General features: G+C 40.9%; 1 protein-coding gene and 1 pseudogene across 3 annotated transcripts in view; one reads left to right on the top strand and one right to left on the bottom strand.

Moving 5' to 3' along the window:
- FAT3 (FAT atypical cadherin 3) overlaps positions 1-21,651 on the top strand; it is a 662,765-nt gene that overhangs the window by 241,525 nt on the left and 399,589 nt on the right. The gene's annotated exons all lie outside the window — the stretch shown is intronic.
- Positions 1-21,651, bottom strand: part of LOC131818760 (AP-3 complex subunit sigma-1-like) — a 149,583-nt pseudogene that overhangs the window by 74,574 nt on the left and 53,358 nt on the right.

Genomic DNA, 21,651 nt, shown 5'->3' with positions numbered 1-21,651 from the left:
AGGCTCCATGCCCAGTGTGGAGCCCGACGTGAGGCCTCATCTCATGACCCTGAGATCATGACCTGAGCCAAAAACAGATGCTTAACCGACTGAGCTTGAGGCCTTGTCTTAGAATAAACTTCTTCTTCTCAAATTGTCATTATCATGGTGTTTAATATTTAAACATTTTTTTTTTTTTAAAGATTTTATTTATTTATTTGACAGAGATCACAAGTAGGCAGAGAGGCAGGCAGAGAGAGAGAGGGAAGCAGGCTCCCTGCTGAGCAGAGAGCCCGATGCGGGACTCGATCGCAGGTCCCTGGGATCATGACCTGAGCTGAAGGCAGCGGCTTAACCCACTGAGCCACCCAGGCGCCCCTAAACATTTTAATTGCCTCTTTAAAATTGCCTCTGCCTTTTTTTGGAATGGGATGGCTGAATGGCATTTTCTTTAAGGATGGTTTGCATAGCTTTCTGCAGGCTTGGATCCCTGCTCTCTAATCGCATTCATATTCAGAGTTTGGCTTTCTTGTGTCTGTGTGTGTGTCTGGGAAGGTGTGTGCGTGTGTGGAGGGATTTATGGGTGCAGTCTTGGTAGGAGGCTTCCTGGAAGATCGTTCTGAATGAGCTACGTAGAGGTCCTGAAGGAGACATAGTATCACAGCCTCTAGTTCCCATACAGGCCTTATGAACCACACACGGCTGGAAACAATTAGCAGCTGCAAGATTTGGAAAGTAAGGAGGAACGAGGTAAATCTTGTACCCAGAGTCAGACATGGGAACTTGGATCGGTGTCTTCTTCTGAATCAGACATTATATTCCAAAAATCATGAAATCCCAAACTCTAGTTACCTTTTAGGTGATGATTTTAGGAACTGAAAATATCCTTTGTCTTTGTGGTTCTGATAAACTGATAATATACATTTTATAGGTTATGTTCTTGAAATAGTTATTAACGAGATAGGTTTACATTGTTTAAAAACTGGTCCTTCAGTATGGCCCATTTTAGTTGCAATATCGAAAATCCTATAAACTTGGGATTCCTCAAGAAGTTTTAAAATAGAATCCTGATCCTTGCTGATCAGTCTCTTGAAATTTACCAGGCAAATAGTTTTCCCAGCAACTGTAGAAGAGCTTTTATTTAAAATTCTACCAAGCACTTTGTTTCTTACTTTTTCTCTTTCCTGTCCTCATGTGTGAAACCCCAGTGGGTAAGCAGGAAGATTTAAGTTTTTTTCTTTTTTTTTTAAGGTGTTTAATTTATTTATTTGACAGAGACACTGCAAGAGAAGGAACACAAGCAGAGGGAGAGGCGAGAGGGAGAAGCAGGCTTCCTGCTGAGCAAGGAGCCTGATGTGGGGCTCAATCCCAGGACCCTGGGACCAGGACCTGAGCCAAAGGCAGATGCTTAACAACTGAGCCACCCAGGTGCCCCAATTTAAGTGGTTTTGAAAGCGACTTTGTCAGCACTGACCTGTAGAGAAGAAGTTGCTGTTTTGAGGCACCCAGAAAAGAGAGTTGCCCCCTAGTATGGCAAAGAAGTATTCCCTATTCATGGCCAGCTTCATTGTTCCAGTCACTCTGGGGGAGCCTGTCCTAAGCAATTTAATTCGGGTTGCAAAACTGGTGAATGTTCAGCACAGAGTCGTGGATAAGGTTGTAACCAGCCTTCCATAACACATCCTGCCTCTGATTCCCTGGAGCTAGCGTTATTCTTCGGACTGTCAAACTAGCACCTTTGGATATGTCTGTGACCTTGAAAATTAGAATAATTAAGTTTCCTCTGGCACAGCGGGACTTGATATGCGTAATTAACAGCAGCCAGCAGTCCCTGGAGACCAAATTTATGAACGACATTAAAGGAGGAAGAAGCAAACCTTTTTGAATGAGGGGAAGTGAACATTAGTTATGTTAGCATGGCAGTATTTAGATGTTAGTCACATGCACGTAGATGTTTGTCTGAAATTTAGTAATGCATTTTCCCTTTATTTTCCTTGGTAGCACACATCATATGAAAGAGAGGGAAAGTGAATAATTGGCAACTGAATTAATGAACAGAGGCAGGAACTGAAAAATTATAGGGGGAGCAAAAGGTTAGTTGCAGGCTACTTTAATTTTTTTTTCCAATAAAAGCAGTTTTTAGACCATGGTCATTGTGTATTTGCCTTTTATATTCCTAAACTGGGACTGTGCCTAGCATGAACTGGTCACAGAGTACAATCCCTAAGAAATATGCAACAAATGTTTTTGAGTGTATCTCTCTCTCTCTCTCTCTCTCTTTTTTTTTTTTTTTTAGGATTTTTTATTTACTTATTTGAGAGAGACTGAGTGAGAGAGAGAGAGCACAGGAGTGGAGGGCAGAGGCAGAAGGACTCCCCACCTGCCCCACACCTCTCTTCCTCACCCCTTGAGCAGGGTGCCTGAGGTGGGACTTGATCCCAAGACCCTGAGATCATAACCTGAGCTGAAGGCAGATGTCCAACCTGCTGAGCAACCTGGGTGCCTCCACTGAGTATATCTCTTTTTAAACACTTTTTCAAACAACTCTGAGTTTTTATAGCACTGTTTTCTCTAAAATTTTCTTTAAGTATCCATAGATAGGTAAACTGACATGCAGAGAAAGAGAAAGAGAGAGGGGCAGGGAGGGAGGAAAGGCAGGAGAGAAAGATGTAGGACAACCCAGTCTTTTAATCTTTTGCTTACTCTGACTATGAGTGCTTGGTTTCAGCCAATGGGAATTAAAAGATCAGAGGGTGGCTACACTCCCAGCCAATGAACATTAGCCTTCCATCTATGGAAGCTGTCTGCTGATAGGCTCTTACAATGATGTTTTCTTCCTTTAGATTCGTTCTCCTCGGGACGCCTGGGTGGCTCAGTTGGTTAAGCAGCTGCCTTCGGCTCAGGTCATGATCCCAGCGTCCTGGGATCGAGTCCCACATCGGGCTCCTTGCTCCGCAGGGAGCCTGCTTCTCCCTCTGACTCTGCCTTCCACTCTGTCTGCCTATGCTCACTCTCGCTCGCTGTCTCTCTGACAAATAAATAAATAAAATCTTAAAAAAAAAAAAAAGATTCGTTCTCCTCTTTATTTCATGTTTAATAATAGATAATAATAATATAAACTAATATTGCTCATAAAAAACTAATGCCAAAATGTATGCAAGTCCTAGTATCTGACCGCTCATAAAAATAAAGAGTATCTGTCTGACTGGAAAAGCCTGGATTTTAAGGTGACCTCAGACACCTGCAAGTAAATGATCCAGGCAATGTAGTAGGAAAACCAAAAGGCGATTAGAGATTACTAGAAGGCCTTTGCCATTATGAAAAGCATCCTAAACACTTTTACCTCTGAGGAAGAGTTGAATGGTAACTTGGGAGTGGTAGCTGGTGAAGAACATGGCAGAGATTTTCTGGAAAGCGTGGAAGGATTGCTCGAGTACTGGGGTAGGAACAAATACCCGTAGGGACGGTGCTCTAATGACCATGTATACTGTGAGGCAGTTAGTGCTAAATGGAACAAGCACATATTAATTCTTTGGTAGAAATGATGAGAAGGAGGACAGGAGGATTAACTGTCTGTAAACATCCATCATGGCAACCCTAAATCGATAATCCCTATTTTTGTTATCGATCTCTACCCACTACCACTCACATCATTGCTGATTCGCTCCTCCACTTCTCTCCCAGAATGAGTTGGCATTGAGAAGATTTGAAAATTAAATGATTATGCAAAAGATATTCTGAGGCCTGGGTTCATGAATAGGTTATAGTAAGAAACATTATTGCTCAAATGCTGCTTCTCATAAGTTCATTAGTAAAACCTAATGCTGTAAGTTGAATGTTGATCACGTGCTATTATCTACTATGGACAGTGTCTATTAGGCCAGCCCGCTGGTCGCCTCTTTCTTGGGTTTTTTTGTTGTGCTAGTCGTATTCCAGATTCTCTGGTCCTGAATGAAATACTCATCTGTTTGTACCTTTCCAGATTCCAAAGTAAGAGTGGGGCCATTTCCCAAAACAACTTCTAGGGGGGAAAAAAAAACCCAGAAAATTTCTATAAGCGGCTCAACTAACTAACCAAATAATTGACTAAATAAAAATAATACGATCAAATGAGTCTGAGAAACACTGGCTATTAATTTTTAGAATCAGATTCCACATAAACATAGAGTAGTAGCTCTGAGAAGTCCTGGACTAAAGAAATTTGCTTTATTTAAACTTAAGCTTTGGCTAACCATATTCATTATGATCAGAAGCTAACATTTATTGAAGGACACTATTGGCCAAGACATTGTATTATTGTCTGTCCTTGTTTTTTTTCTTTCTTTCTTTCTTCCTTTTGTTTTGTTCTGTTTATCAATGTAACACCTATCAACTCTCAAAGTAACATGTGAAACCATCAAATGTCCATTGAAGGGCATGTGTTTGACTGTGGACCTCATGGTCTAACTTGGTACTATCCAATAGGTAGATAATTATAACTACGTACATGATTGTAAATTTTCTAGTGAAAAGGGCAAAAATAAATAAATAAATAAATAAATAACAGGTGAAAGAAACTCTAGCAATGTATTTTATTAACCCACTGTGTCTGAATTATAAAGGTTATTAATAAGATATGTTATATATTTTTTCAAAGTCCAGGGCATATTTTGCACTTCCAACATACCTCAATTCCTACTGGCTCCATACAGACTCAGTATAGCATATGTGCCTAGTGGCTTCTATTCTGAACCATGCAGGTCCATCCATCCCTTGGGATGGGGGACCATCTCAAGGTCCATCCCTTGGGATGCAGGACCATCTCAAGATCCATCCCTTGAGAAGACTCAAGGGAAGGTCCAGTTTGCCCTTCCTTCCAGGAGTGTAATGCAGTCAGTTTTCATTTCATCCAAACAGCATCATCTGGAATTAGGCCAGCCTCTATGAATTGGTTGGTAAGACATTTCAGCACAGAACATCTATATTTCTTCGATATTTCTGTTTCATTCAGCTCCAGTGTCAAGTTTGCTTAATGGGGAGGGAACACAATTGGTGGAACTCTTCATGATTTAATAAAAGTCAACAGGAAGGCATCCAGAAACCTAATTTAACCTTATCAGGATAAAATTTAATTTTATTTAGGGTAGGCCCTTGAGTTGACTTTCTGCATGTTGGAACCTTGATAGTATGTGGATATGATTTAAAAAATGATTGAGACTTATTAGATAAACATTGGACTGATCTTTGAGGGCCAGAGAAATGTCAAATACCGTGTACCTAGAATAGGTAATTGTGCGTGTCTTTATTAGGAAATGGATAATATTAGTAATGCTCATTATCTCCATGTGTCAGGGCCTATTTCATATGCATCATCTTTTCATCCTAACCATTCTACTAGTTGTCTCACTGTATGGTTGAGGAAAATAAGACTTTGGAAGTTTAGGAAAATTTGGCTAAGTTTCTGCAGTTGTCAGCTCTGTTTAATGCTAAAACCTCTGGTCTGATAGTGCACGGGATTCCCATGTGCCTCTGCACCCAAGAATCCACAGCCTTCTGGAATCAGCTGACATTGGGCACAGTCAGGGTGGGATGGCTGTGGACTAACCATTAAAGGAGAATGAGCCCTTCAGGGGACTGTCTCTAAATACCCTTGACACTAGGACAGTGTTCAAATGCTTGCTTTATTTTTGTGAATGTGAAGATGATAGCATTTCTATCTTAAAATTAGGGGATAGTATGGAACTAATCCTGGAAGGTCAAAATTATTCTCTGGCTGTAGCTTCAGTTTATCCAAGCCATGCAATTTCAACATGATGACTCTCTCTGTTCCCAGAAATTGTGGCTCTGACAAGCTCCTGCTGCAGTCACTTCATTAATCTGACTCTAGCAGGACACCTGTTCACTACCGTGCTGTGTCGGCTGATATCACGCACTAGTTATGCTGTTAATTCTTGGGCTGATGTCTTCCAGACTGCAGCAAGGCTTCCTGTAGCTAGTGATCTGGGAAATCAAATGAAGGAGGCCAGGAAAACATTGACAATTGTGTTGCTTCTGCTAGCATGGTTATATGACATGTTTTGGGGAGGAAAGAATACCATTTGGTGACTATGGTCCTTTTCACTGGGCCACTCCTCAGCAGGAATCCTTTTACTTGAATGGTAGTAGTAAACATGAACTCTTTTTTTTTTTTTTTTTTAAGATTTTATGTATTTATTTGACAGAGAAAGACAGCATAAGTGGGCGGAATGGCAGCCAGAGGCAGAGAGAGAAGCAGGCTCTCTGCTGGCAATGAGCCTGATGTGGGACTCGATTCCAGGACCCTGGGATCATGACCTGAGCGGAAGACAGACTCTTAACTGACTGAGCTACTCGGGTGCCCTAAACGTTAACTGTTGAGGGAGATTTAACATGACCTAAATCTAACCTACTTTTTCCTTTGGGGTCTTGAAGTGACTTAACCTCTCAGAGTCTTTACCTGCATGATAGAATAATTATATAGCAGCATCATAAGATGCAAACTCTTGCTTACCCCAATACGTACTCAAAAAATGCATTAACTTCTATTCCTATCATTTAGTAAATATATATCAATGCCTGCTTTTTACTTACAAATATGGAAAATCTTCTTGCTGAACATGATACTCTAGTTCAGTGTGTGATAGTAATAAAAAAATTAATAGAGATACAATAGAAGAGTGTTCCAGGTAGGGGAGAAAGCTCCTTATGTGGTCTGGTATGAGCTTGGACCCATGAGCTCTAAGAAGCTTCTAGTGCATCTTCAGAGCTGAGATCCCTCTGGAGAGCTTCTGGTAGCTGTCTGTGAGCTGCTTTGTAAAGAGGACACTGGCCCACCAAGTTGCCCAGAGAAATAGAGCAGAAAAGCTAATCAGTGAACCTCAGTGGATCTCCTTTCCTTAAAAAAAAAAAAAAAGTTTATCTAAAATTTCCTTATCCAAATCAGTCTAGTCTCCCAGAATAAGACTATTTAATGTAATTATACATTAAAATGAACAGCTGAAACATCTCAGACCACTGGGTCAGAAGAAAACCAGCAGTCCACCTGCCTTTCCCCTAGCTAGTGGCTGAGAGAAAAAACATCGCCTTCTTCTTCAAAGCCTCCTGCTGATGACCAAAAGAAAATCTCTTATTTTTCCCAACATAGAACCTATTATTAGGGGGTTTCCAATTTCTTTTTCTTCCATTGTAAGCATAGTGCTGTGATAAGACTGTGAGAGACTGTCATATTCCAGCTCAGTTGTTTTTAAATATTTTAACTAATGGAATTTTATTGTATTTTTTACCAGGGGCACTTGAAGCAGTAGGTAGAACCATGCAGGGCTAACTGATAAATAATAAATGCCCTAATGCCCATTAATCTATATTTAGAAGCCGCGCTTCCCTCGCTTTTTCTAGGTTCTGACATTTACTTGTACTTTACCCCTGTGTACATTGGCTTATATAGTTCCATTTCCCATGGAAACATTTTCTTTAAATTTCCAGACCCATAAACATGTATTTTTCTCTGCCATTTACTCAACAGGGAAGAGTGTTCGTTGAAGAATAAGGTCCCGCTTGTTGCCTGTAATTTGTCATGGAACTTTGAGAAACCCGGTTTCTGGTAATCTGCGCTCCTTGTCTCTGCCACCCTCCTTCTCAGCCACAGCGCAGTGACCTTTTGTCTTCATTTATGTCCTTCACCTGTTAGGTTTCCCAAGTGGCGTGGACCATTGTGACTGTCATTTTAAGGATGGATGGCTTTGCATTGGCTTCTCTAAAGATGTTTTACGTGGTAGGCCTTTATAGTGTGTGACATACTAGTGTGTGTGACAGTAGTGTGTGACATACCGCCGAGAGAAATGACAAGAGGCAGCTGCATCTTCCTTGGTCTTAAGGCTGAGCAGACTGTGAGCCTTAAGACTTGTGCCCAGTCCCACAGAGAACACGGGAGTCCTTGCTTTGATTCCAGGGTTTAGCCTGGAGCCTTCATTCAACAAGATTCATCAGCCACCACTGTATCTGCCTTCCAGGGCTCAAACACACACACTTGACTGTGGTTTGCAAAATTTGAATTTAGGCAAAATTTGCATCCGCCTTTTATCATGTGTTAAAACAGGCGATTCTGCTTCCTGGTATCCAAAAGGCATCCTCTGACAGCTTTGATATGCAGACAGTCCTGTGTTACAGTCCTTTAACCCTTCCTGGAGTTGGGTCTGAGGACATGCCATTCTTTAGCAGTATAAGGATTGTGTGTGAGTGCAGCGCAAGAAGACACTGGAGGCCGTGAGCAGGTTGGATGGTTATGTGCCACGTTCAGAGAGCCTATTGGAGCCATTTCAGACACTTGCAAGGCTCGGGGCATCCCTGCAGCCTGGAGCCTTCCAGTGGTCCCAACAGCTGCTCCTGTTGTGCTCACCGGGTCACAGAGCATGGAGTGATGGAAAGGGAAGAGCAGCCTTCCATCCCTGGCTCAGCTCCTTGCTAGCTTTGCAGCTTGGTTAAATCTGGATGCGTCTCTGAGCCTTAGAGTATCATGGCCATCCCTATTATGGTAGTAATCCTCTGTGTTTGCCCGTGTTCCGGGCTATTGTCAGGTTCCATTAAGCAAGCTCCTCACGTTCTCCAAAACTTCCTCTGACTTCACTGTCTATGCCTGGAACAGAGGAGGTGCTCAGAAGCATTTGATGATTGAATGAATGTGAACTACCACGCGGAGGATTTGGGTCAAACCTGTTCGATTTTGAGCAGATGCCATCTCGCTCACTTCCCGCTCCTTTGAGGGTAGAGCAATTGCCTTACCGTCTTCACTGGGGGAGTAGCCAGCCGTGTTTTGATGCCGCCATCCCTCTGCCTGGCCAGACATCAAACCCACATTTCCCTGGGGATCAAGAACAGGAATATAGCTTTTGGGAGGGCATGGTGTGTTTTTGCCATTGTTTCCAATGTCGGTTGATCTTTAACTTTGCATGCCTTCTCTGCATGCCTGGAGCCCCTTCAAAATGTAATATTGAGCAAGAGGAGCTTTGGTTGGTGCAAAGCAAAGCAAAAATATGTTTTTATTTGTTGTGTCTTTAGCCCAGGGTTTATTGCTGCCAGAGACCTATTTATTAGCTAGTTTTAAAAAGCAGCTGTTCTCTGTCTTCTTTTTCCCTCCAATGATGCCTGCTTTGGATATTTGAGCACAGCTTAATTTTAGCAATGCTCTGTAAAAATGAGTCCTGGGACATAGATTTTGTATCTCAATCAGAGGTTGGAGAAGTAGAAGCATAAATATTGAAGGCACATATTAAAGAGAGGGCAGATAATTAAGCTCTTGCCTGGTCCCTGGCAGCTTGTTGATGTGTTTTTATTTTCTGGTGAATGAGTGATGTTTTCAAAGGGAGATGCCATGTGGGAAATCAGATCTCTGCTGAACCATAGCAGTGATCCCTGCATTGTCATGTTCCGCACAGGTCCGGCTCTAACCCACGGGCAGGCGGTGGGGCTGGACTAATTACACAGCTGTCAGAATCTCGTAAATGAATGGACCGGGAGTGCTGCTTCCTTATCTGTGACAGTGTTTGTTGCTTTGAATTTCACTCTTTCAATGGTAGTATTTTCGCAGGCGAGAGAGCATTCATATGCAATTGGAAACTTTCTGAAAACAACATTAGAAAGTATATTTGTACATGCATATGGCCCAGCGATACAGAGCTTGCTCCCGGCCTAAAGCCACCATGGCTGGTAAGACGAATGGAGGAAATTTAGAATCCTGCTGAAAGGCAATGACCTTTATACCCTGCAGAAACATCCTCATTCCTACATGCAGAACACATGCACCCCATACCTCAACGCTCATTAGATGGATGTTGTGGACGTCATCTAGCTAAAGTATCATTATGTTGTAACGTACAATAATAGGAAGTTTTATGATAGAAGACATTTGTCTGTGAGTAGGGAAGGGCACTCTGCTCCTGGTAAGCCATCATCCACTGCCCTTCAGATATGTCATGAAGTCATCAAGAAACCAAATAGGAGATCGTTTTTGTTCTGAGCTGTATGGACCAGGGAAATGTTCGAAGGGCTGTACTGTGCTAGCCATATAGGAGCCTGTGGCTCAAGGAAAAACCAGCAAGACCGACTCTATTCTTAATTAATCCTTTATCATAGATTTAAAAATTTTTAAACATTTCATTGTGATATTATCTATGTAGATTATGGTTTTGGGTTTTTTGTTTGTTTGCTTGTTTTGGTTTTTGTTTGGGGTTTTTTTTTTGTGCCCTTTTCCGTTTGGCACCGGGGACCGATACCTCACTTGCCTCACTCACCCTTCCCAGCCGCTCAGAGGGTTCTGTGCATTTGTCTGTGAGGTCAGAGAACAGAAATAGGAGCATCACCCACCTGTCCGTGCTGCCCAGCACACTCTCTTCTACTCCCCATTAAGCCTGGTTATGTGATATAACTGAATCAGATACAGTCCCCACAGTCATGGAGTTAATGGTCTGGAAGTAATGATAGGCAAAATCAGATTAAACGTATTTATAAAGTCAGAGTAAACACATTTTATAAGGAATAGTGTAAACACATTTATAATTTTTTTTTTTTTTTTTTTTTTTTTTTTACAAAATGCAAAGCACCATTAAAAAAACAAGCAATTATGGGACATTTGGGTGGCTCAGTCAGTTGAGCATCCCACTCTTGGTTTAGGTTCAGGTCTTGATCTCAGAATTGTGGGATCGAGCCCTGCGTTGGTCTCTGTGTTCAACCTGGAGTCTGATCACTTACAGTGTAGTGAATGCTTGTTTATGTATTTAAATCCCTTTCTAGTTGGAAAAGTCTACAAGGACAAAGCATGGGTGGGTCTTGATTGTTCACTTGTATTTCCTGTGCCTGATATGCGGCTCAATAAATATTGTGACATTAACTAATCCTTAGTGACATGGTAGTAGTGACAAGTCAACCTTGCTGGAAAAAGAGAAGGGGGATACCTTGATGATACCCTTACCCTTTGGGACTGTGGTGGGGCTTAGGAAAGCTCCTTGCTGTATCACTGAGATTCTTAGGACCAGAATCTCATACTCTGCAAAGGAGTGTTTTTATACTGTATATGTTTTCTTAGTTAATCTTCTTTCCCTTGGCTTATAAAGAAAATGCCAGCTCATCTAAGCTGTAGGGAGATTTTATCTGGACTGTTAAGGCAGACTCATCATCCTTTTGTGTTTAGAAATGGCGGGGGAAGGTGAAAGCAAAGTGAACAAACACCGAGGAGAAGGCAACCCGGGGAAAGCAGGGGGCCACTTACAGAACGCCCACAAAGCAGAGCTTCTCCCTTTTTCTTCATCGAGAAAACCCGGGATGCTTGGTGAATATCTCGCCAGTCGTGCCTTTGCTCATGTTGGAAGGTTCACAATTTCAATTATTCATTCGCTTTCAAGTGTTAATATCCTGGGCAGTGACTGATTCTCCTTTGTTAATGCTTTTCATTAGGAATTGTGTTTCATAGTGAGGACATGGAAACAACCTCAGTGTCTGCTGATCAGAGAAGAGAGATGGGTAAAGAAAATGTATATATACAGAAAATACTTATATACAGTGGAAGCCATTGGCAACAACATGGATAGATCTTAAGGGCATTATGTTAAATGAAATAAGTTGAATATAGGAAAACAAATACTGTGTGATCTCACTTGTATATGGAATCTAAAAAAACAAACTTATAGAAACAGAGAGGAGGTTGGTGGTCACCAAAAGCTGTGGGATGGGGGACATGGGGAGCTGTTGGTCAAAGGATACAAACTTCTAGTTTTAAGGATCTAGTTTTGAGGATCTAATGTACAGCATGGTAACTGTAGTTAACAACACTGTATTCGAGAAACTTGCCAAAAGATTAGATCTTAAAACTTTAAACTTCTTACCACACACACACACACGTAAATATATGTAGTAGGGATATGCTAACTAACCTTATTGTGGTCATCATTTCATAATACATAACATATATCAATTCATTGTGTTGTACACCTCAAAATTCCATATGCTTTTGCAATTATACCTCAGTAAAGCTGGGAGAAGAAAGAACTGTGCTTTAGGAATTGAAATTATGACAAATTATAAGAGGTTAAAGGAATATTTGTCTTTTTCCTTGGCCAACAGAACCTCCAACACTTCATGTTCTCTTTCATCTCAGAGAGAAATACTACTATCCTGCGGCCAAATCTTTTGTCCATTTGGCACCTTTTATGCCCATTATTTTTTCCTACCACAAGCACACGTTGGTGTCTTCTGTGGGCTGAGAACTGTGTCACGAAGCATCAAGATCCATGAACCCCACAGTCTGCATGGAGGGGCCCCATCTTTGCTGGTTCATGGGGTGACAGAGGGTGTTCCGATGTGTTTTTGAGAAGCGTGGTGGAGTGAAGGTTATTTTTCATGAGTATTTTGGGAAACTTCACAGAGAAACAAATTACCTGTGCCAGCACTTAAAAGATCCTTAACAATTGTGTAAGACCAAATTTATGTACTGTTCGCTAAATATAGTCTGTGGAATAGGTAGCATAGCACAGTGTTTTAGAGTCCTGGTCTGGGAGTGCCTGCCCGGCTCCACTGGTTGAGCATCTAAGCCTTGGTCTCAGCACAGGTGGTGATCTCCCGGTTGTGATGCTGCACCCAAGTCTGGCTCCACACTCAGTGGGGAGTCTGCTCAAGACTTTCTGTCTTCCTCTCCCTCTGTCCCTCCACCTTCTCACTTTCTCTCTCTCTCTCTCTCTCTCTCTTTCTAAAATAAATAAAGAAATCTTAAAAAAAGAAGAAGTAGAAAAAGTCCTGGTTCTGGAACAAAATGACCCATGTACAATTTCCTGCTTTCCTAGCTGGCAGGATGTGTAACCTTGCTGAAGACTCGGAACCCTTCTAGATTCAGGTTCCTTATCTTTAAAATGGGGATAATACTAGAAGCTACCTCATAGAGTTTCTGTGACAATAAACGAAAAGGCCCGGAAAAAGCTCTTAGGGTATTAACTGGCAATTAATGTGTTCACTAATTAGTAGTTATTTTTATTAGCATCAGAATTGACTTGGGAATTTTGTTAAAATATACCAGCCCTTGGGTCCCACAGATACTTACTCTGGCAGCTTTTCTAAGTAATTCTAGAATCTGTGTTTCCAACAAGCAGCCCAGGTTAACTCTTAGACAATTGGTAGCCAGATCTGTACTAGGGTTTGTCAACTCCAGGACTTTCCAGTTAGAAAAACAGGGGCTTGAATTGCAGTTTCAAACCCTTCCTTTGGACAACGACCTAAATTCTGTGGCCTTTGTTTCCTAACTTGTAAAAAAAGAAATAATACATACCAGCATTTTGGTGAAACCATAGGAGTGTCAAGATACAATGAATTCACATACATCGCACCTAGTAAATCCTCAATAAAGCATGGCCTTTGTCTCACAAGTATGTGCTACCCACTGTGTTAGATGCTGGGGATATGAAGACAATAGTCATCTTCAAGTTTCCACTTAGAAGTATAAAGGGAGCTCCTGGGGGGCTCAGTCAGTTAAGCATCAGCCTTAGGCTTGAGTTATGATCTCAGGGTCCTTGGATTGAGCCCCGCATTGGGTTCCTTGCTCAATGGGGAGTCTGCTTCTCCCGCTCCTGCCTGCTCATGTTCTCTCTTTCTCTGAAATAAATAATAAATAAAATCTTTAAAAATATATATATAAAGGGTGACTAGTGCTTTAATGGACAATAACACCCAGTAGTTCAAAGGATGTAATAATTGGAAGGACAGTTAAAAATCACCTAGTCCAGGCATCTGGTGGCTCAGTCTTTAAAGCATCTGTCTTCAGCTTAGGTCATAATCCCAGGGTCCTGGGATTGAGCCCCGCATCGGGCCCCCTGCTCAGTGGGAAGACTGCTTCTCCCTCTCCCACTTCCCCTGCTTGTGTTCCCTCTCTTGTTGTTTCTCTCTGTCAAATAAATAAATAAAATCTTAATAAAAAAAGAAACTCACCTAGTCCCATGTGGTGGAGGGATTGCTCCTTTAACACTCCCTGTAGGTGGTGGTTATCTAAATGGCCCACAGCTCTGTCACAAAGGGCTGTCTCTTAAAGCCAGCCAAAGGCTTCCTGTCATGTATGGTTATTACATATAGGTTCCTTGGGGTTCCTGCAGTGTGAGTCTCATCCTTGGCTGAAGTTGCCATCCTGAAATGTCTGAAGAAGATATCATGTTCCCTCTGATTTTAATTTCCTAAGTCAGTATCCACAACTACCCCAGCTATTTCTCATATGGGATGATTTGGGACTTCCCCCATACCTACATTCTGCTCCCATTAGCAGGAATGGCTTCAGCCAGGAGGGTAGCTTAGGGAACAGCTATCATGGCATGGATGCCCAGCGGAAGTAGAAGTAGAGCCTCTTAAAAGGTCCATGTGGGGTGCGCCTGGGTGGCTCAGTGTGTTAAAGCCTCTGCCTTCTGCTCAGGTCATGATCTCAGGGTCCTGGGATCGAGCCCCGTGTCGGGCTCCCTCCTCGGTGGGGAGCCTGCTTCCCCATCTCTCTCTGCCTGCCTCTCTGCCTACTTGTGATCTCTCTCTGTCAAATAAATAAATAAAATCTTTAAAAAAAAAAAAAAGGTCCATGTGGGAACTGTTTCTCATAGAAATATACCATTGCATCTGATAATCATGGATTGACTAACAGTGCTGGAATGGATGAATCTGATTATTGTGGAAGAACATTGAAAAGATGAATTGGAAAAATAAGTGCTTCTGAACAGTTCTTAGAATAGTCCTGGCCTCAATCTAAGGCTCCGATTTCTGTTTAAAGTTATTTCTTTGGGATGTTGAAATAGCTCTAGCACAGAATACTCATCTGACTTTGTTCTACTCACAACAAATAAAAATGCTCTGGGACCTGTTTGAGAGGACAATGCCATTTAAACCCTGAGAGCTAATGAGAAGGCCAAAGCATACATTTGATAAGCTTTGTCATCTTTTGGTCTGCAGATCATAGACCTTGCATTTTAATTTACTATACATAATGCTTTCTTAATGAGTTCCAGTGGATGGCCATTGAAACATACTGGAGCAGCTGCCGATGTGATTAAGGGGGGAAAGCATGGGGGGAAAGCATTTATTTGATTTACGTGATACGCAGTTAGGGTAACTAATATTTGCAGCCAGGGTACAATAACAGCAAGGAAAAAAAATACTCAGTATTACTGTGGACAGGAGAAAGGTGCTAAATCAATTTATTTTTCCGATACGTGTGAAAACTACTAATTGCAAGCTAATGGAATTGCATTTTAAATGTTGAGTGTCTTGCTAGAATACAGTTTACGTTATGCCAGGAAGTTCAGAGTAAGCCAATGCAATTATCAGAATTATTTTTAAAGTGAAAATTGAATTGAGGAGTCCTGGTACTGATCTGGGCCATATTATAAAGCACTGCCATCAATAATAAATTGTGCCTTCGTGGAAGAGGAGAGAAAGGTTTGGAAATAACTCCTAGGAGTAAACCGTGAGTGATCAAGGTCATAGATGTAATCGCCATGGTTACAAGTGCTAGTTGTAGGGTGTTGGTGTTAGTAAGGGCTGGGAAGCGTTTTCATATGTATCGCTTCATTTAATTCTGTTAACAAATCTGTTCAGCAGGTTATTGTTTTCATCTTCCAGATGACAAAACTGAGGCTTTACTAGCTTTGTTAATTTATGTAAGGTAGGAATCATCAAACCATAATTTGAACTGACTTTATGACTCTAAAGTTCTTTTTTAGGGATAATATTACCTCTTCTTAGAATATTGTCATCTTAAAAAAAAAAGTCATGGAATGAAAGTATTTGTTAAACTGTAGAATACTATCTATATAGGTATACGGGATGGTTATTACTGTTATCAATTATTCAGTTAAGCCAGAGAGTGAGAAAGGAAAATGGAAAACAAGCAGTCAAAAAGCTGAAATTGAGGGGTGTTTCTGGATCTGTTTTTAGGGTTTGTTTTTTTTTAAGATTTTATTTATTTATATGACAGAGAGAGATACAGCAAGAGAAGGGAACACAGCAGAGGGAGTGGGAGAAGGAGAAGCAGACTCCCCACAGTGGGGCTCCATCTCAGGACCCTGGGATCGTGACTACCCAGGAGGCCTTTTTTTAGAGTTTTATCTCTTGGTTCTGAAACCATGATTCAAATCTATCACTTCTGCACCCAGCGTCTCTGACTGTGTCCTCATTGTGCCTCTGTACCTGACCTGGCCAAAGTGCCATGTCTTTGACTTCTTCCTTAATGTCCTTTGACATGTATGGTCCAATGTGTAATATAGTGCTTCTCTTTCATAAAAACACACACAGACATATACACCGATGCACACCAGGGACCTTTTAATTATTATCTCTTTTCTTCCATTAATGCTTCCCTTCTTTGGGTTAATCAGAAGAGTTATGATCCCAACTTCAGTCCCTGTTCTATATAAAGATACAAACTCATAACAATGCACTCACCTGTCCTTATTGCCTTTATCCCTTGGCTGGTAAGTAATTTAGTTTAGTGTGCCTGTATCATGTGCCCAGAAGGAGCCATTCTCTTGATGCATGGTGGTGAGGGCCAACCCACTGTGGCCTCTGATCTGGAGGCAACGGCATCACCATTTTTGGTGACTGGCCTAAGGTCCGGCTGTTTCAACAACCCTAGAATGGAAGCATTAACTTCTTTCTCTTTCCCTGTTGGGAGAAAAGAAGATATAATTGTTAAAAGAGGCTCATTGTCCTGTATCAAAACCCTTGGAGTCAGAATTCAGAACACTGCACAATTTTTAAAATGCATTAGGGAGGAGGCATGTACTGTAACATATGCATGATATCCTCAGCAGGGTCTGGGGCAGTAGCTTATAACCAAATACTTTAATATTTCAGCGACAAAACATATGGAGGAGGCACTTTGGTGGGCTGAGTATCATAGCTTCACATTGGGCCAGGTTGGGTTTAATCATTAAATGATTTCTGGTTGGACCAGGTTTTGCAATTAAATGAGTTTTCAGTGCTTTGGGGATTTTCGAACTGTGGATAGATCAGAGATCACAGCCCTGTAATAACAGAAGAGTCACTATATAAAATAACTCTCCAGGCCATTGTGCCTTGTTATAGAAATTTGACTTCTCTAATTAGAAAGCAGTACACACTTTCTTATAATTGAATGCACCAAGTTAGAATATGGTTGGTCTAATTTGGTGTTTTATTAACTTGATAGAAGTCCTGGAACATTCTGTCTATATACCCCCCCCCCTTTTTTTATTATGTTCAGTTACCCAGTGTATAGTACATCAGTAGTTTTTGATGTAGTGTTCAGCGATTCATTAGTTGCTTATAACACCCAGTGCTTGTCATAACACATGCCCTCCTTAGTACCCATCACCCAGGTTACCCCATCCCCCTCCCCTCTGAAACCCTTTTTTGGTTCCCGGGTCCATAGTCTCTCATGGTTCATCTCCTTCTCTGATTTCTCTCTCTTCAGATTTCCCTCCCTGCCCCTATCATCCTCCATGCTATTGCTTATATCCCCTTTCTTACAGTTTCGGTAAGACACCAGCTCTCAGTGTATTCAAAAGTGGGGTAGCATAATCACCCTCCCCTTTTTCTCTGCGCAACTGAGGAAATGTCAGCATAAAGGTAAAAATGTTTTGGAGGTTCTGAGGGGTTTGGGAGACTTTTGGCAATGCTTATATATCATTTTTCTCCCCCGATGGTTTCTTTTTCCTGGAAGTGAGGCCACAGCCAAACACTCAAGGTGTCTTATAATTCCAAAGTCATTTTCAAATATATTCTGAATTTTAATGCTGAGTAGTAATTTCTCAGCATGGTTTCATTGTCTGTTAGGGTCACAGCTTAACGGACCAGAGGGCCGATCAAGGTCATTGTATATGTTAGCGATGATTAAAAGAGAAAAGGCAGGCATGTGGGATCTTGATTGTTTCATTGAAAAACCCAAAACTGTTCAGGAACTCATAAATTAGCCATGTTTAATGTTTATAAAGATAATTAGGGAAAGATTGCTTCAAAGTAATAACTGTTATAAAAATGAGCCCTTTTTAAAACCCTGATTTATAAAGCACTTATTTGCCTTCAAGAATTTTGGGGGCTGATTTATAAGCTGATTCACCATCTGTCTCTTCTTGGCAAAACAGGAGAAATGGCTGGATACTATTTTAGGAGCTAGATTAAAATATTAATTGTATATTTTACATGAACAAGAAACAGGAGGAGGTAGTAGTTTTGCCTTTGACTATGGGTGACTCCTTTTTATAAAGTATCTTCTAAATTGCTCTACTTTGTGATTAGATAAGATGAAAAATATATTGTAAATAGGAAAAGTAAAGCTTGAACATGAATAGTGCTTTTTTAAAAAAAATATTTATTTATTTTTATTTGAGAGATGGTGGAGAGGGGCAGAGGGAGAGAGAAAGAGAGAGAGAGAGAGTCTTCAAGCAGATTCCCTGCTGAGTGTGGAGCCCCGCTGTGGGAACTGATGTGGGGCCAGATGGGGACCAACCAGGGGCCCGATCCCAGAACCCTGAGACCATGACCTGAGCCAAAATCAAGAGCTGGAAGCTCAACCAACTGAGCCACCCAGGTGCCCCTGTTAATGAGCTTTTAATCAAAACGTTTAGAATTTTATTCAATTTATACACCATAACAATAAAATATCTGGGACATAGTATTTGATGATACTCCAGTTCTAGATGTAGAAGAAATTTCTGTGTTTCCCGGGATTAATATTTTCCATTAATTGAGGGCCTCGGACATGCCACACATTGTGGTTATTTTTACTATCTCTAACGGTCCAGCAGCCATGCAGGGTTCAGACTGTGTTCTGTCACCAGGCAGGAACTTGAGGATGAAGGAGCTCATTATTGTGCCCAAGATGGTACCTAGGTCTGTCTGACTCTGAGGGATATTCTCTCTTTTCTGTTCCGTACTTGACCTTGATTCTTCGAGAAATTTGGAAAATCACAAGCAAATATTCTATAAACTAAAAAGAGTTATACCAGTGGTCTAGACCATCAGACTTGGGGATCGAGGTGTATTAAAATTGGTCTTCTTGTTCTGAATTGATGTCTTCTTCTATCAGCTACATAAAATATGTTCACTTTCTAACCATCAGAATTCAGTTCTGGTTATGTTTTCCACTTAAATCTGTCTTGACTCTCCTTAAACCAATCTGAAATGTAAGCAGAGACATAGAAACCATGTGCCTATTCCATGACGGGGGTACAAATTGCCTTTCCCATCCCCGTCTGTTTGTCTTAATTGGCTCATCTGTCTTGCTTAGATTGTAAACCCTTTGGGAAGCAGGGAGCTGTGCTGTGTATGGAAGCCCCAGAACTTCTCAGGTTATTATTTTCCATTAGGAGAGACAGCAGTGATCTAAGAGTGATCATTTTCTGTGGGTTTGGCTGGAATGTCTGGCCTTGTGAACACAAGTCCGGCATACACGTACACACCGTTCTTATCTGCAGCTTTCCGTGGCTCTTGCAATCTGGTGCTCTTCAAAATTCTGTCTCTTGGATGAATTTTTCTCCTGAGAATCTAATTCTGGGAGAATCTCCACTATACTTATAGGTTTAGCTTTTAAAAAAGTATTTCATATACTTTATAGAAATTTTGGAGGAAAAATATAGGAAATAAAGAAGGAAATATAATCCCATAAACTAGCATAACTTCACTTACTGTCATTTTTTCCCATAAGAATGTTTTGCAGTGTGCTTTTTCTATTTAATGTATTTTTAACATTCTTCTGTATGTTAAACATTCTTCTATAAACGCTGTTTTAATGTCTCTATATTAGTCTACTTTACAGGAATGCCAATCCCTTTTTTCCTGTTGGAGTATTTCATGTTTTTTTCTTTTTGTGGCTATTATGTAAGTATACTGCTTGTTGTATTCATTATTATAAACAATGCCCTGATGAACATCTTTGGAGCCTTAAATCTTTTAACCTACTTTTATTCCCTTCTTAGCTTTTATCCATTAAGTGTGATTATTTGATCAAGGGGCATGAACAGTTTCAAAGCCTTAATACACAGTAACAATTTGTTTTTATCTATATTTTTTTAACAAAGTAATGGTATCAACATGTAAAAAGAAATTCTACAAAACACAGTCCGATAGAAAAATTGGCAAATGTCTTGAAAAAGCATTTTCTAGAACAGTAAACCAAATTGTGTAGTAAATGTGAGAAGATGCTCCCCTTTAGTAGTAATCAGGGAAACAAATCAAAACTACAAGAACCATTTCACATCCATAAGGTTGGCAGAAGTTAAATCTGGCTTTCACCAAGTGGTTTTGAGGTTATAAAGAAACTCATGCTCTGTTGTGCAGGCTGTCAATTGCTCCAATTCTGGAGAACAGTTCACCAAGATCTCCTAAGGGAGAGTAGAAGATGCACTTACACTTATCAATACTGGAGAAGATTCTCCTGAAGTGCACGGAAATTTATTACAGTGTTGCTTCTCCTAGCAAGAAGCTGCAAACCTTTTCCAAGTCCATCTCTGGAAGAATGGATAAGCAGAGTGTAATATTTTCATACGGTTGAATACTCTAGATCTGTGAAATGAATAAACCAGAGCTACATTTATCAGTACAAATCTTAAAAAGGAGGCTTCAAAAAAAACCCCTGCTTTTTGTGCCTTATGTATCTCATTGGATAATACTTAAAACATATAGAAATTATTTTATATTATTTTTAGAGATATTCACGTGGAGTAAATATATCAATAAGCATGCAGGAGAATGAGAAATTCACAGTAGTGATATACGGAAGGAAATGGAGTGGAACATCTGCATATGGCTTTTAGTTCTATCTGAAATTTTAGCTCTTCAGCTAAATGAGCAGTACGTAGTGTATGTAATATTATTCCTGTATACTTTTTAGCATTCTGAAATATAAACGAACAATTTTACTTCCCCCGACACTAGAAGTGATTATCCAATCCTGCCGCTCTTCCTTACACCGACCACCCCATGGCTGATGGCAGTTTGGTAACGTGGTCTCCATTGTTTAATGTGGAATATTTTCTACCTGCCATGATAGGTTTGACCTCATTGGTAGATCCATAAAACCAAGTTGAGCCTGCCTGATGGTAACCACCAAACATTTTGAAGATACTGGCAGGAGTCAGGGTATTTTCTAGGGCAGTAGAACATATTTTTTCTCTGTAAAAATCACCTGGCCCTGGAAGACTTCCAGATTGTTTCCGGCCAAGCTAGTAAGTCAAGTCCTCGCATGTTTATGAATATCTACAGTATAATCCTCCAAAGATGCTAGATGATGGTCAGTGACTTAGCTTGCAGTTGGACTCCTGTCACCATCTATGCGCTCCCCACAGCCCTACTTAGCTTGCACACTCTACAGGCCCTATTGTGTGGTTCTGAGACGGCCACCCCATCTTTCATTTATCAGTCACTTCCAGATTGTTCTTCTGCCCTTTTGGAATTTTCTTCATGTATCTATTTGGCCAACCCCACTTATCCTTGAAGACTTAGTTTACATGTAAATTCCTGGGGAAAGTCTTCCCTGATCCTCAGTGTTCCCTGTGTGCTGCTGAGTCCCCGTACATATCACCATCTGCAAACTTTGTCCCTCACTTGTGACTCGTGGAGTGTGTATCTATCTCCCTAATTAGGCTTATAAGCCTCTTAGAGTCAGAGACTATGTTCTTCCTGTTTGTATAC

The sequence above is a fragment of the Mustela lutreola genome, chromosome 1 (genome assembly GCF_030435805.1).
Source record: "Mustela lutreola isolate mMusLut2 chromosome 1, mMusLut2.pri, whole genome shotgun sequence".
Lineage (NCBI taxonomy): Eukaryota > Metazoa > Chordata > Mammalia > Carnivora > Mustelidae > Mustela > Mustela lutreola.
Note: the sequence above shows the minus strand (reverse complement) of the source record. Positions and strands in the feature narration are given on the sequence as shown.